The 16,721-nt window shown below is 48.6% G+C and overlaps 1 protein-coding gene across 2 annotated transcripts in view; it reads right to left on the bottom strand.

Moving 5' to 3' along the window:
* Positions 1-5,385, bottom strand: part of gpr45 (G protein-coupled receptor 45) — a 129,387-nt gene extending 124,002 nt beyond the window's left edge. For both annotated transcript variants that reach the window (XM_072476652.1, XM_072476651.1), the window contains exon 1: positions 5,013-5,385. The gene's annotated coding sequence lies outside the window, so the exon portion shown is untranslated. The remainder of the gene's footprint in view (positions 1-5,012) is intronic.
* Positions 5,386-16,721: the final 11,336 nt, after the last annotated feature.

The raw sequence follows: 16,721 nt of genomic DNA, 5'->3' as shown, positions 1-16,721 counted from the left end.
GAAATGTGAAAGCCGACGCACTGGCTAAAGCAGCTTCCAGGCACGGATATTTTTGGACCCCCCCCCCCCGAAAGCGCACCAGTGAATGCAGTTCAGGTCTCACAGACTAGGATCGAGGAGCCCAGAAGCAGGACAGCAATCTCAGGGAGATTTTAAAAGGAAACTATTCAGCACCCTACGAGAGATTTAAAAATGCTCTGACGACACATGACGGTGTGGTGTTAAAAGACACCCTTTATGTGGTTCCTGAACAGGACAGGAATCAACTGATTTGTTTATTCCATGACGGTCATGGACATCAGGGAATCAATCCCACTACAGCCCACCTCAAGCAGCTTTGTTGGTGGCCAAATTTAAAGGACGATGTAAATCACTACATCGAGAATTGTCTTATCTGCGCCCAGAATAATCCGGACAGATATGCCAAAAAGGCTCAACTTAGTCACACCCGACCCGTTAATGGCCCCTGGACTAACCTCCAGATTGATTTTATAGGACCATTGCCCCCTTGCAGGAATGGTTATAAATATGTACTTGTGGTGATAGACATGTTTATGAAATGGGTGGAAGCATTCCCATCCAGGAAAAACACGGCAAAGACCACAGCCAAGATTTTGACACACCACATCTTTACAAGATGGGGACTCCCCCGCAGCATTGAAACCAGCCAAGGTTCCCATTTTACGGGACGTGTCATGCAGAACGTCCTCACTATATTTGGCATCACCCAAAAATTCCACATAGCATACCACCCACAGTCGAGAGGTATCATGGAGCGCATGAATCGGACCCTAAAATCCACCCTCAGAAAAATGGTCCAGCAAAACAACACCACTTGGGACTCAGTCCTCCCTTTTGCGCTGATGTTTTTGCGTAATACAGTTTCAACTTCCACAGGTTACACCCCACACACCCTCATGACCGGACGCCCCATGAAAGGCACAGAATTTGTATTAGGTTTAGACCAAAGTGACGGCCCTCACACACGAGAAAGCAGTAGAGCAATTAGTGGCGAATGTAAAAACGGCTCAGCTAGCAGCGCAGTGAAATTGGGCACACGAAAGAAACAGAGCAAGGCTTGTTTCGACAAGACAAGTGCATGCGACTGAGTACAGTGTAGGACAGCAAGTCTTGCTCTCCGTATACAACCCCAGCACATTCCTGTCACCAAAGTACTCGGGTCCGTACTCCATTGCGGACAAAGTAAGCCCTTCCGTATACAAGATAAAGTATCCCAACGGTAAGACTGCGTGGTTCCATATCAACCAGCTGAAGGCATATGGAACACAGTCTAACCACGCACACCACGTCATGCAAGACGCAGCACACCACACCCCGCCCACATCCATCGTAACCCTACTATCCCCCAACACGTCCAGCCCAGCCACGGACTCGACCTCGACTCCACCCCAGAAATATACACTCCACCCCGGAACGCCCACAGACTGCAGCAGCAGAGACAGCGACGGTGACTCGGACGATAGACACAGCACGCCTCCCTACTATCCCCATGCAACAGGACCCACACCCAGCGAATCTGACCATGATTCGAGTGATCCCTTCATGATCACTTTCCTGAACAAACCCCACCACCGACCACCGACCTACCATGACGACCCCGATTCCGTCCCCACACAACTAGACACCACCTATTGGCACAGAGACAAGTCGTTCAGACTCGTCCGGAATGATGAGAGCGATCCAAAATCATACCAAGCAGCCCTTTCAGCCCTGATACATTCAAGAGTTTGGCATCCGAGAGAAGATGACGACCTTGAGTCTGACTCCCAAAACGAGAACCCCTTTGCGACCCTGTTCGCAACCGATAACTGAGGTGTCCAGATGATGTTTTAAAGGAACCGCTTGGGAGAAACGGTGTCTTTCTGATGGAACCTGCAGCAAGTTTTATGTTGTTTGTAGTGTTTTGTTAAATGTTTTAGGTCAGACCGGAAATTTATTTTCCACCGCCCCACGCCCTTTCGGCCGAAACCTCTGAACACTTGTCCGCACGTTCATCAGCAGAAACCTCTGAGGGCTTGCCCACGAGACTTGTTAAGGTCCCAGACGCCAGTTCAGCAGAACTCGTCTGTCACCAGACGCCCGTTCGCAACTGCCCTTCTGGTTCGAAGGTAGAACCAATACGGCAACCCCCCAGGATGACTACATTTCTTGCTCGTTCTTGTCAGTTGCTCAGGCAGTGGAGAAATGGCTTGGGACCCGCCCTGCCTGGGAACCCCCCCCCTCTGGTCAACTACGCGCGGGTAAGGGAGACACTGCATTGGTCGCCGTCCTACCCGGGGACTCCATCCAACTCTTACCTGTCGCGGCCCATACGCACCTCATTTTGGAAACTTTAGTTCAAAAAGTTTTGTTTTGTTTCAGGTAACCCTTAGGTTGCCTACCACATGCTATTTACATCCTGAAACATTTGGATGGTAAACCGCACAGTCTGCGAGACGGCTTGCACTGGTTCATTATTTGGAAGTGTGTCTTGTCCTAAAATTCGGTTTTTGGAAAAAAAAAATGAGGGAGTCACACATAGTGACCAATTATAAAGGGAGTAATTGGCACTAAAGGACAGGCTATCATACGAGATGTTAAACCAAGATAGTAACAGATACTATGCTTGTTTCCACAGAACTCCAGAACCGGAGAAGAGAAGAGAAGAGAAGTGAAAGAAGAAGAACCATGAAGACATCCTTCGCATGGTTCACCGTTACAATGGACATTTGGTTGCACCCGACCGCGAACCCCATGACCTCAAGCCCCCCAGCCGTTAATGATTCACTTCCCCACAGTACCCAGAGCCCAGTCACAAGCGACACCACACCATCTTGGGCGTGACAGGTTTATAACCTAGTACTCCCTGTCCTACGTGATAGAATCCTTATTGGTATTGGCGATACTCTGCTGCATCGTGCAGACTATGCATCTGAGAAAATGGAGAAGGAGAGCCTACCTCGCTCGCACCCCGGTATATAGGATCATGTCCCCTATTTTCGGATACAACCAGACCCCCGACCCCCGCGATCTACAATGAAGAGCATTCGTTTGCGCTTTTTGTTGTAAATAAAGAAATGTTCATGAGCAAATGTACGATCCTGAGCTTGACTGCCAAGCCAGGAAAAATGTGTATAAACTGCTATGATTTTGTTTGTATGGTTGAGGAAGTTAGAGTGATGAAATGTTTAAGTGAGTGTAGTGTATTAAGGATAGTTAGAGGTTCCCATTTTCTTGTTTTGTAATGCATGTCCCTGTTTAACATAGCTCCCCTTAGAATTGTCAGTTAAAATTTTTTTGCATAGTTATGGTCAGTGTAGAGGCCATGAAAGAAGTGCTCACCAGGTCAGGGAATGAAAGCAACCTAGTTATGTGATCCTTCACGCTTTGCGTTAGGATCACAAGGAGGGATGTAGCCACCTAAATTGGCCAACTCCCGATTTAAAATGGCGAACGGCAAAGGCTGATGGGAAAGTCAGACAACACAGACAGAAACCAGCAGGTGCAGGTTTGCTGTGTATTTAACTCTGCAAAAGGCCAGACAACATCGATACCAGCGACCATCAGCATAACAATGTAGCAGCCATCTACATACTGATGAGCAATCTCCGGGAACAATAAGTAACATTTGGGACACACAAAGCAAAGCCAGACTCCCCGGTGCCAGCAGGAGCCAACACAAAAGGAGGTGAACGAACAATCACTTGGGACCAGGTACAGGGTCCACCCCGAAAGGCGGGAAGCCCGTGGGGACCATATACACGTTAAGCCCCAAGTTCAAATCTCTCTCTCTTCGTCCTGCCCGGGTCACCCAGCAACACGAACCAACATTGACCATGACCGGTGCAGTGACCACCGACAGAAGTAAGTCTTAATTCAATGCTCACTACGAGATAGGCGCCCCTAGCTACAAATCCGTACCAACTTCGAATCCCACAGACTCAGAACCCGAACGAAAGGCCATTTGTTCCCCTGACCTGGTGGGCCAGTCCGAAGTTAAGTATAGGCCTGTTAGTTGTAGAAGTAGCTTAGACGTAGAATTTGTGCATGAGTAGCGATTACTGTGCATAATAAATGTGCTTTGATTTGAATCTTACGAATCGGTATATTGGGTTATTGAGCATTACTTGGACTTGAACCTCGAGGCGGTATCATAAAGATACCTGGCGACTCGAGAGCAAAGGTAATAAAACAGAGTAATTGAACTAAGGAGAAAGTTAGCAACAGGGTTACTCGTGTAAAATATTCTGATGTTTAACACATCTTTACATACACGTTGTTCCAGATTTAATTCCTGGACCAATCAGAAGTAGTCAATTATAAAATCTCAGGCATGGGTTTGATCAGTGTGGTAAGATTCAACATTTTAATCCCTGCAGAAGAATTTCTGTAAGTGTCTGTTGTGTTAAATATGGTATTTATGCAGATTATTGGTGATGATGTGAATTTTACCACAGTGTAGATGATATTAATTTAAGGCAGAAACACCACTGGAAAAGGTTGTAAATATCCTCAGTGGTGACAATGCCCGTTTAATTAACGATACTATTACTTTGCACAGAAATAGTGATACAACAGCCAAAATAACAGCTGAATACTACCGATGCGGGGAATTTGAAATTGAGTTAGCAAAATGCTGGAAATACTCAGCAGGTTAACGGTTTCTCTCCCCACAGATACAGAGTAGTTATAACGTGATTTTATTAAGCATAGGTGCTTTGGTACGATTCAGTACTTTGATTAAAACTGCTCTGGGTAATTGTACAATAGATCACTTAAATGTCTCCAGTGCTGAGATTTGCAGACCAGGCTCCAGCTGAACACAAATCTAAACTGCTTTGCATCTCTCTCTCTTCCTCCCCCTGCCTTGGGGGGGGGGGGGGGGGGGGCGGTGGGAGTGGATGAGGCTCCATTCTCCTCAGTAACTTAGGAAAGCGCCAGGATTTATACAGTGAGGATGCCCAACAGCCAAACGCGCGCACAGCAGGACGCTAAATAAAACATCCAAATACCTTCGACTTTTTCTTCTCGGTCACGACCACCAGGCGAATCTGGATGACAAACATCTGGATGAAAACTAGGGGGGGGGGGGATAAAATACACGAAGAACACACGTAGATAAGAGCGATCGTTAAAGATTGCGGTGGTGTGAATGGAAAGGAGAGAGTTGCCGCAGTCAGCCGAGAAGGGGAAGCCGGTCGCTCTCGCTGTGATCCGAGCACCAATGGCTCCGCTGCGGACGGTTGTCAGACGCCGCCAACACTTTGCCCAAGTCATAGTGCGGGGAGAAGGCGGGAGAGAGAGGGGGCACCGCCACAACACTGCTGTACAAACCTCACCGGGACAGTCAGGCACAAAGACCTCTGGAAAGCCAAAGAGCAGCTTCCCCGCCCCCAGCATGACTGTCCCGGTCTGATGGGAATGGATTCCTAATACCTTTAACAGGGAGAGATGTACAATGCAGAATTTGATCGTCATTCGCGCGTATGCCTAACTGCTCAGTGAATCCAACCGCGGCCCTGGGGGAGCTCGAAAATAAACACTCCCATTAATTCACCCCCGTTTCCAAATCATTTATTAAAAAGCAACAGCTGCAAAAAAAAAAAAGTCCTTATTGCGGATAATTCAGGGAGAGTCTCGCCATGTGACACGTTAACTTTTAACTGTGGGCAGAAACAACATGCTCGAGGGTGCTGGACACCAGAAATTAAAACAGAAAATGCTCAGCCGGTCGAGCAGTATCTGGGGTAAGAGACAAAGTAAAGTTAAGGGGCATAATTTTCTGCGACTTTCTGCAGGAACGTCGGGACCCATTTTGGTCAAAAAATTTTTTTTTGTCAGGTGCCAAGATTTCAATCCCGCAGAAGGCCTAGGGGCGTTTAGAAAGTGCAGAAGTAGAGCAGACATAAAATTATATTGGCAATTCAAGTCGAGGAAAACCCCAAAGACGTTTTAGAAATAAATGAAAATGAAAGTCACCATAGTCCGGGAGGACGATGCTCTCGGCTTTTGAAAGACAGCTCATCTGAGGGTCATCACACCTCAGGCGAGGGGCAACGTTGAGAACAATGTATAACCTGATGTGCCATCAATAAACACAGGACGAGTAGTGAACTTAACTGAGGCTTTAATAAACTAAACCGAAAGCCTTCTGGCCTCTGATCCTGAACTGGATCCGAGGCGGAGACCAGCCACCTTTATGCCGGGCCTGAGGGGAGGCAGAGCCATCGGGCAGTGGTTTCCCACATTCACCCCCTGTTAAAAAAGAGTCCAGTGGGGGTGAAGTGGATTTAAAGATCAAGTCTGTCGGGGGCCTTGACCTTCCGCCGTGATCGCCTCAGTTCCGGCTGTGGTGGGGCACCGGTGTTGTGACCTGTGCGTCCGGGCGTGTGTTGTCCTCTTCTTCACCCAGTTGTTGAGTCGGTGGTGGTGGGGTGGGGTGGGGGTATGGGCGGGGGTTGCGGTGATGGTCGCCGGTGGGCCTGCGGGTGCCAGTTCTCGAAGTAGGTGGTTAGAGGTGGCGGGAGACAGTGTGTGTCGGGTGTGGTGGTGATGGTTGCTGGGGAACCTGCAGGTGCCAAATCCCGGAGGGAGACTGTGTCCTGTCACCCGTCCTGATGTGGCACGTAGGCATATTGTGGATTGGCATGGAGGAGCAGGACCTTCTCGACGAGGGGATCTGATTTATGACTCCTCGCATGCTTCCGGAGGAGGATGGACCCTGGGGCTGTCAGCCAGGACGGGAGCGAGACCCCTGAGGTGGACTTCCTGGGGAAGGCAAACATGCACTCGTGAGGGGTCTCATTGGTGGCAGTGCACAGGAGCGACCGGATGGAGTGGGGCGCATCGGAGAGGACCTCCTGCCAGTGGGAGACTGGGAGACTTCTAGTGGACGGAGACTTCTAGAGGACGAAGCCAGGAGGACGGCTTTCAAGATCGTCGCGTTCTCCCTCTCCACCTGTCCATTGCCCCGGGGATTGTAGCTGGTCGTCCTGCTGGAGGCGATGCCCTTGCTGAGCAGGAACTGACGCAACTCGTCGCTGATGAAGGAGGAACCCCGATCGCTATGGATGTAGGTGGGGAACCCGAACAAGGTGAAAAGACTGTGCAGGGCCTTGATGACGGTGGCAGAGGTCATGTCAGGGTATGAGATGGCAAAGGGGAATCTTGGAGTATTCGTCAACAATGTTGAGGAAGTACACATTACGGTCAGTGGAGGGGACGGGTCCTTTGAAGTCAATGCAAAGGGGCGAGAGGCTTTTACCAGGTGCGCCCGTCTGGCCGATAAAAGTGCGGTTTGCACTCCGCGCAGACCTGGCAGTCCCTGGTCATGGTCCTGACCTCCTCGATGGAGTAAGGCAGGTTGCGAGCCTTGATAAAGTGAAGAAAACGGGTGCCCTCCGGGTGACAGAGGTCATTGTGGAGGGCCCGAAGTCAGTCTACTTGCGCTGGCACATGTACCGCGGGATAGGGCATCTGGGGGCTCATTGAGCTTCCCAGGTCGATACAAGATATCGTAGTTGTAGGTGGAGAGCTCGATCCTCCACCTCAGAATCTTGTCGTTCTTGATCTTGCCCCACTGTGTATTGTTAAACATGAAGGCAACCGACCGTTGGTCAGTGAGGAGAGTGAATCGCCTGCCAGCCAGGTAATGCCTCCAATGTCGCACAGCTTCTATGATGGCTTGGGCTTCCTTTTCGACGGAGGAGTGTCGAATTTCAGAGGCATGGAGGGTACGGGAGAAGAAAGCCACGGGCCTGCCCGCCTGGTTGAGGGTAGCGCCCAGAGCAAAGTCCGATGCATCGCTCTCCTAGAACGGAATGGACTCGCCCACAGCGTGCATCGCGGCTTTGGCAATATCTGCCTTGATGCGGTTGAAGGCCAGGCGGGCCTCAGCCGTCAGGGGAAAAATGGTGGATTTAATAAGTGGACGGGCCTTGTTCGCATAATTGGGAAGCCACTGGGCATAGTAAGAGAAGAAACCCAGGCATCTCTTCAGGGCCTTGGGGCAGTGGGGGAGGGGGGTTCCAGGAGGGGGCGCATGCAGTCGGGGTCGGGCCCTAGGACTCCATTTTCCACAACGTTGCCAAGGATGGCTAGGCGGGTTGTGCGGAAAACGCATTTTTCCTTATTGTAGGTGAGGTTCAGGAGTTTGGCGGTGTGGAGGAAGTGCCGGAGGTTTTCGTCATGCTCCTGCTGGTCATGGCCGCAGGTGGTGACATTATCTAAGTACGGGAACATGGCCCGCAGCCCGTACTGGTCAACCATTCGGTCCATTTTTCATTGGAAGACCGTGACCCCATTGGTGACGCCGAAGGGGACCCTGAGGAAGTGGTAGAGGCGGCCATCTGCCTCGAAGGCAGTGTATTGGCGGTCCTCCGGGCGGATAGGGAGCTGGTGGTACGTGGACTTCAAGTCAACTGTGGAGAAGACTCGATACTGCGCAATTTGTTTGACCATGTCAGATATGCGGGGGAGGGGGTACGCATCGAGCTGCGTGTACCGGTTGATGGTCTGTCTGTAGTCTATGACCATCCGGTGCTTCTCTCCCGTCTTGACGACCACCACTTGGCCTCTCCAGGGGCTGGTACTAGTAAGATTGATTTCAATCTTACTAAGCGGTGTGCTGACTTATTAATCATAACTCGAGCTTGAAACACGTGGCGGTATCAGAAAGATACCTGGCGACTCGTGAGCAAAGGTGACATAATCAGAGGTAATAAAACTAAGGCTAAAAAGAGCAACATAATTCGCGACTCCGCCGGGACCCGACATAGAAGTGGAAAACCACTCCGGGAGAACCCCAGATATTTGAATAGAACCCAATCGGAAACAAAAACAAAAAAACCACTAGTGTTCAAGTGGTTCTGGTTAATAATTCACAATTCGGAAGTGTGTGTATGCATGCGTAACTCACAGGGTTATAAGGTAAAACTGATAGATTTTTGTAGCGTCAAAACTGTCGGCAGTCTGTATTTTCGGAAATTAGCGCAAGCCTTACCCACATCTACGACACCACCTTAGCCCCCTGTTCCAAATTTGATCGTAGCGAGCAGATAAGAGAGATGGCCATACAGGCAATGCAGGCAATGCAACGCCTCATGAACCCCGAAGAATTTGCGGTCGCACCGATCAGCAGCATTAAAGTGGGACAGTGTCCCATTTGGGAAGTGGAAATTCGCTAATTTCTGCAGGGCAAAGGATGGCCCGTGTCGAGCGGTTTCTGTAATAATGACGACTCAGGTCCCGGAAGTATAGGGCATACTTGGTGGGAGAACATGAGTGAAATCCATAAGAAAAGCTTAGCGAAAGCACGCAAGCCGATGGCAATCGTGTCCTGCATGGCACAATTGCGAGGCACAGAGGAGGTCGTCAGGACGCTCCGAAAAGAAATAGAAGGCATACATCGAATGAGTAAAATCGATGTATGCGAGATGGAAAAAGAGAACCTGGAATTGAAAAGGCAGTTAGAAGCCAAGGACGAAGAGGTGGCTGACGCCAAACGGGGTCACCAGTCTTGTCTGGTGCATTTAAGCAGTTTTCAATCCCAGTATGAGAAGGCTTATCAGGACACGCAGCGTGCCGTCCTGGTTAAGAAAGAGACGGAGAAGCAGGTGGAGACGCTACAGAAGCAATGTAGTATCTCAAGGCAGCCTTGAGAGCGCTCCACACTGCAACCACGGAACAAAGGCAGAGCACCATAGACCATGCGAAGTGCCGGAAGCAAATTGCAGACCTGCAATCAATGCTTTCTGTCCAAAAGGGATTCCAAGACACCTTTGGGGAAAGTTTAGAACAGGAAGACGGGCCTGATTGGGAAGAACTGCAAGAGACCGCTTAGAGATATGTTCAGGGAACATGTGCACAGGGAAAGCCCCAAAGGAGGAGAGCACCCCCACCCCCCACACAGCAGGTAATACAGGCTCCCATGAACCTTGTAACAACCCACCGCACTGCCACTGCAGACGAGGCGGAAGTCTTATATTCCACCCCCCTCACAGTGACCCAATTACGGGACGCGTGTGCTAAAATCACACCGTTCCTTCCCGCTTCAGACCCACACCATTTCTTTGCCACCGTCAAACACCAGGCGACCATGTACGGCCTGGATGAGAAAGAGCAGGTAAAGCTCACGGTCCTCAGCTTAGATCCATCGGTCGCAGCAGCCCTTCCCGACCCACAGAATGTAGGAGGAGGCACCCTTGCAGAAATGCATACCGCGATCCTGGATGCGATCGGGTATAATCGGGGCGACCCCGTAGACGGTCTAAATAAGTGCAGACAGAAAAAGTCTGAACACCCCACAGCGTTCGCAGGACGCTTGTGGATTCACTTTGAAGCCCTTTTCGGAAATGTAGACCGTGCCCATTTGTCCGCAGACAATATGGCCAAATGGACCCGCACCCTTATCTCCCATGCCACGGAGGCAGGACAGAATGCCTGTAGTAATTATGACCCCTCGGAGGAGGCTCATAATGAGAAGTGGGTGGTCAAAAGATTGTCCCGCGTTTGGGAACAAGCGGCTCACAGTAAACCCGCAGCTAGAACCCCTGAGGAAAAACAAGCCGTCGCAGATGTGCAGGCAGTAAGAACCACTGTTCACAACCCCGCCTGGGTAAACGAGGGAAAGAGCAGCCCCCCAGCAAAACCGCAAGAATGCTACAATTGCGGACAATTGGGACATTTTGCCAAAGAATGCAATGGCCCTAAAAAGCCACAGAGAGCCCAACAGACAGGCACTATCAATAAGAAAAAAGCAGAACCCATACATAGCGTTAGCGCCCAGTCAGATCAGACAGACTTGACCGGAACAGACTGACGGTGTGCAGGCTCCCCCAGCTGGGTCTGCGATACCCTGTGGGATAGGTCAGGACGACCCGTAGTCGCAGCAAAGGTTAGGGGACAGCCGATCGAGCTTCTCTGGGACACAGGAGGGTCCTGCACAACCTTAAATTCCTCCACCCTTGGTAAGGACACGTGGCCCACCACAGCCACTATCACCCTCAGCGGCTTCACAGGCCACTCACAACAGGGACATATCACAACCACTGTACCCATCCAAATCGGCACCATTAATACAAAACACCCCGTAGTGTTAGTCGACCTGCCCCCAACAGCAGAGCACATTTTGGGGATCGACTTCATGAATTCTCACCACCTCTCTTTCGATCCAGTCAACCAGTGTGTCTGGAAGATGGCGAAATCTGCTAGAGCCCCCGCAACGCTCAATATAGGGGATTATATGAACAAAATTAGCGCAGTAGGCGAGTTTTGGTTCAACCCCAGCACACTCAGCACGGACCGACAGGTTAGGGCAGTCCTGCAAAAGAACAGGGCAGCATTCGCAACCCACAAACACGACTGTGGACGGATGACCGGTTCCGTACAAATAACAGGACCGGATCCTAGACCCCAAAAGCAGTACGGATTCCCCCTAGAAGCAGAGGGAGAAATCCTCAGGGTTATAGAAAGTTTATTAGAGCAGGGCGTCCTAAGATCGGTAGCCTCAACTAATAATGCCCCGATTTGGCCAGTAAGGAAGCCCGACGGATCATGGCGCCTGACCATTGATTATCGGGAACTCAATAAAGTCACCCCCGTAGCAGCCCCCACCGTTGCAACAAGTCCCGAGACCATGCTCAAACAGGGACTCCATGCCCGATATTTCACGGTTTTGGACGTCAGTAATGGGTTCTGGTCCATTCCATTGGCAAAGGCGTGCCAGTATAAATTTGCCTTCACTCTCAAAGCGCAGCAGTACACGTGGACATGCCTGCCACAAGGCTTCCACAACTCCCCCTCCATTTTCCACCGACAGCTGGCAAATGGACTAGCAAAATTTTCTCACCCCGAATGTCTGGTACAGTATGTAAATGATCTACTACTGCAGACAGACACGAAGGAAGAACACATTGAGCTTCTGTCCGAACTCCTGGAATTACTACATTCCATTGGCTGTAAAGTAAACCCCCAAAAGGCCCAGATATTGGAAGAGAAAGTGGTATATTTGGGTACTATTATCACACCCAGCAAACGCGAGATCGAGCACAAAAGAATTGACTCGATTGCTAAATTGCCCCTTCCCCAACACGTTTCAGCCCTCCGGTCGTTTTTAGGACTGGTTGGCTACTGCCGAAACCACATTGACGGTTTCGCCAGCAAGGCAGCGCCCCTCTCAGACCTCCTAAAGAAAGAAGCCCCCTGGGAATAGCTTCCGCAGCATACGGATGCTGTGGAATCATTAAAACAGGCACTCATAGCAGCCCCCGCTCTACAAGTTCCAGACCCGCTTTCCCCTTACGCCATAGAGGTAGCGACCACAGACCGCACACTTTCAGCTGTGCTCCTGCAGGAACGGCACGACCAGCTAAGACCCGTGGCTTATGTCTCCCGAATTTTAGATGCTGTAGAGCAGGGATTCTCAGCCTGTGAGAGGCACCTGCTCGCAGTTTTCTGGGCAGTCCAGTACTTTTCATACATTACCGGACTGAACCCCATCACCATTTTGACCGAGCACACCCCCACCCAACTTTTACTAGACGGACGACTTAAAGACGGTACCGTCAGCCAATTCCGCGCTGCTAGGTGGACCCTTCTCTTACAAGGACGGGACATCACAGTCAAACGGACCAAAACACACACATACTTAGCGGACAATTTACAGTACCCCGGAACCCCCCCACCCCCCCCCCCCCCCCCCCCATGAGCGTGAAATCATCTCGTCCCACCATAATACAGGCCCCTTTATAGCTAAAACACCCCCCAGAAAACTAGCCACTCCATCTCAGAGCCCCCCTCACCCGGACACGTGTGACCCCATTAGGATCTATGTGGATGGATCTTCCACAGTCCTGGATGGGCAACGCATAACAGGTTGTGGGATTTATGTGGAGGACGCGCAGGGATGCGCCCTCGAGGAAATAGCATTAAAATTACCTGGGCACTTAGGCGCGCAGGCAGCAGAGCTTGCAGCCATCGCTTACATTATAGAGCACCCAGATACCTTCCCCAGCCCAGCAGACATATATTCAGACAGTCTATACGTGTGCAACAGCCTCACCGAATTTCTACCCCTCTGGGAAACAAGAGGATTTGTTTCCGCGGATCGGAAACCCCTCCCCTCAGCCCCATTACTCCGCCATATTTTGGAAAAAGCCAAGAACCGGACGTTTGGCATTATAAAAGTCCGCAGCCACCATCGTTCCTCCCCCCCTGGAAATGTAAAAGCCGACACGCTGGCTAAGGCAGGATCCAGGCATGGGTACTTTTGGAAGCCCCCCGAGAGCGCCCCAGTGAGTGAGCCAGTGAGTGCAGTTCAGGTCGCGCAGACTAGGATCGAGGATCTAGTAGAGGCCCAGAAGCAGGACAGCGCTCTCACTGAAATCGTGAAAGGGAAGTTTCCAGCCTCATACGAGAGGTACAGAAATACAATAACCACACATGACGGTGTGGTGCTAAAGGACACCCTTTATGTAGTTCCTGAGCAGGATAGGAACCAAATAATCTGTTTATTCCATGATGGACATGGACACCAGGGAATCGGACCCACCGCATCTCACCTCAAACAGCTTTGTCGGTGGCCTAATTTCAAAGAAGATGTATCCCATTACATTGTGAATTGCCTCATCTGCGCTCAGAACAAGTTCAGATTGCTCTCTCTCTCCCTTCTTCTCCTGCTCGAGACCTTCACAAGAACATCAACCAGAAACAGTAGGTCTGACTCCAGCGATCGCTACCCGCTAAAGACTCCTAGCCATCGACCCGTATCAGCCTTTTTGAATCCCGCGGGCCAGATCCGATTCGATAAGCCATTCGTTCCCCTGACCTGGTGGGCCCTTCCTAAAGTTAAGTATTGGCCAGTAGTGGTAGGTTTCTATATAGATAGTAGGATTATTGTGTAAGCATTAATTGTTGTATATAATAAATGACCGTTGATTTCAATCTTACTGAGCGGTGTGCTGTAATCATAACTCGAGCTTGAACCATGTGGCGGTATCAGAAAGATACCTGGCAACTCGCGAGCAAAGGTGACATAATCGGAGGTAATAAAACTAAGGCTAAAAAGAGCAACAGAAGAAAGCTGTAAACTGCATGAAGGCATCAATGGACTGGTCAAAATGACAAAAAAAGCGGCAAATGGAATTCTATATAGAGAAGTGTCAGATAATCCATTGTGGGGGACAAACAAGGTAAGGGAAACACAAAAATGGCAGGATTCTGAAAACTATAGAGGAACAGAAGGAACTTGGAGTGTATGTCTACCGATCCCTAAAGAAAGTAGGACAGGTAGATAAGTGACAAGAAGGCATATGGGGATATTTCCTTTATTGGCAGAGGTCTGAAGCATAAGAGCTTGGTGGTTATGTCATCAGGACCCTGAGACTTGACAGCCTGCAGCTCCATCAGTTTGTTCAGTACCACTTCCCTAGGGATTGTAATTCCACCAAATACCCCTATCCCTTCCATGTCTTGATTTACAACTATTGCTGGAATGCTTTTTGTATACATCATTTCCTTATTATCTACTATTAACTCCCCATTGTCAGTCTCTAGAGGACCAACATTCACTTTATTCTCTTTTCCTTTTTAAATACCTGTCGAAACTCTTACTGTCCGTTTTTACATTTCCAGCTAGCTTCCTCTCACACGCTAATTTCTTTATCTTGATTAACCTTTTAGTCATTATCTGCTGTTCTTTATATTCTGACCCATCATCTAACCTGTCACTCATATTTGCACAGTGATATATTTTTTAGTTAAGTTTGACACTTTTCTTAAGTATTTAGTTAACCACGGATGGTTGGTCCTCCCTTTAGAATTTTTCTTTTTATTACGAATATACTTATTCCAACTATTCTAAATGATCCCCATAAATGTCTGCAACTGCTTCTCTATTCGTCTATCTCCTAGCCTAGTGTCCCAGTTCACTTCAACTAGCTCAACTTTCATTCCCACAGAGTTTCCCTTTTTTAAGTTTAAAATACTAGCCTTAGGCCCACTCTTCTCCCTTTGGAACTTATGAAAATTCAATAATATTGTGGTCGCTGCTACCAAGGGTGCTTTCACTCTGAGGTCATGAATTAATCCTGTCACATTATACAAATCAACGTACAATACAAAAATAGGTTTGAAAGCAAGTAATGAGGAAGATACACGGAGTCTGCAAAGGAACATAGAAAGGATAAGTGAGTGGGCAAAGATTTGGCCGATGGAGTATATTGTGGGGAAATGTGAAGTTGTCCACATTGGCAGGAAGTAAAGGAGAATTTTCTTTAAATAGAAAGAGACTGCAGGATGCAACAGTACATAGGGACGTGGGTGTCCTTGTATATATAATTATAGAAAAGTTATGACAGAAAGAGGGAATTCAGCCCATCATGTGTCTGCGGCGGCCAAACAATCGAAAAAAAACAGCCGCAACTCCAATCCCACCTTCCAGCCTAGCAAGTTACAGCACTTCTGGTGCAGATCCAATACCGTTGAAATGGGTTGAGTGTTTTTGTCTCCACAAAACGTTAGCATGTAGATACAATAAGTAATTAGGAAAGCAAAATAGGATCTTGGCCTTTATTGTAAAGAGGATGGAGTGTAAAAGGAATGAGGACTTGCTAAAGCTGCATAGGGTATGGTGAGGTTACACCTGGAGTTCTTTGTAATGTTTTGGTCACTTTATATAAAGGATATATTTGCATTGGAAGGAGTTCAGAGATTTTAATTTGATTCCTGGTATCAAAGGATTGTCTTATGGGGAAAGGTTAAGCAGATTTGATCTATACTCATTGAAGTTTAGAAGAATGAAAGGTGATCTTATTAAAACATACGAGATTCTGACGGTGCTCGAAAAATAACACGTCTTCTAATTAAGATGACAATGAGGAGGGATTTCTTCTCTCAGAAGGTTGTTAAAGTTTGGAATTCTCTATGCCAGAGACCAGTAGAGGCTGGGTCATTGAATATATTCAAAGCTGAATTAGACAGAATTTTGGTTGATAAGGGAGGCAAAGGTATGGGAGACAGGCAGGAAAGTGAGGTTCGAGTCACAATCTGATCAGCTATGATCTTATTAAATGGCAGAGAAGACTTGAGAGGCTGAATGACCTATCCCTGTTCTTATTTCTTGTGTTCTTACATTCTTATGATATTGCAGGCCTTTGGTCAAATGCAGCTGGGAATTAAGTACAAGGTGGCACCGACAATTTTCCTATGTGCTAGTTGAGAAATCTGCAAATGGTTCTTCACCACTGTTTGCCACAGGCCTAGCTTCACTGATTAATGTACACATTGGGATTTGCGTATCTCCACACACACTATTAAATTGGCCTTATCAGTTATCTTGTAAATAGTGGTCTAGGCATTTACTCATCTTGCTTGATGCAGAAATAAAGCGCAACAAAACTATCCTGGCTATCATGATCAGATCATTGTTCACTGTGTATTGCACAAACTTGCAAATAGACCACTGAAAAAGTGCCCAGTTTACGTCAAATTATCATGGAAAGGCGAAGTATTTCAAAAATTTGAAGAACAGGTTAAGCAAGCTGTTTCATGCTGACACTACACAGTGGCAACCCATGCAGAATTTCCCACTAACAGAATGCAGCCAGCGGTCCAAAAAGACGTTTTGCCTACCACACAATTGAGTAAAGTAATTTATGAGTTTCAGTGCTGGTGCGATGCCAGGTACAGAAACCATGCACCCCAACAATTGGCTGATTGAATCA

This window comes from Scyliorhinus torazame, chromosome 15 (genome assembly GCF_047496885.1).
Source record: "Scyliorhinus torazame isolate Kashiwa2021f chromosome 15, sScyTor2.1, whole genome shotgun sequence".
NCBI lineage: Eukaryota > Metazoa > Chordata > Chondrichthyes > Carcharhiniformes > Scyliorhinidae > Scyliorhinus > Scyliorhinus torazame.
This window is presented reverse-complemented; position numbering and strand designations above follow the sequence as displayed.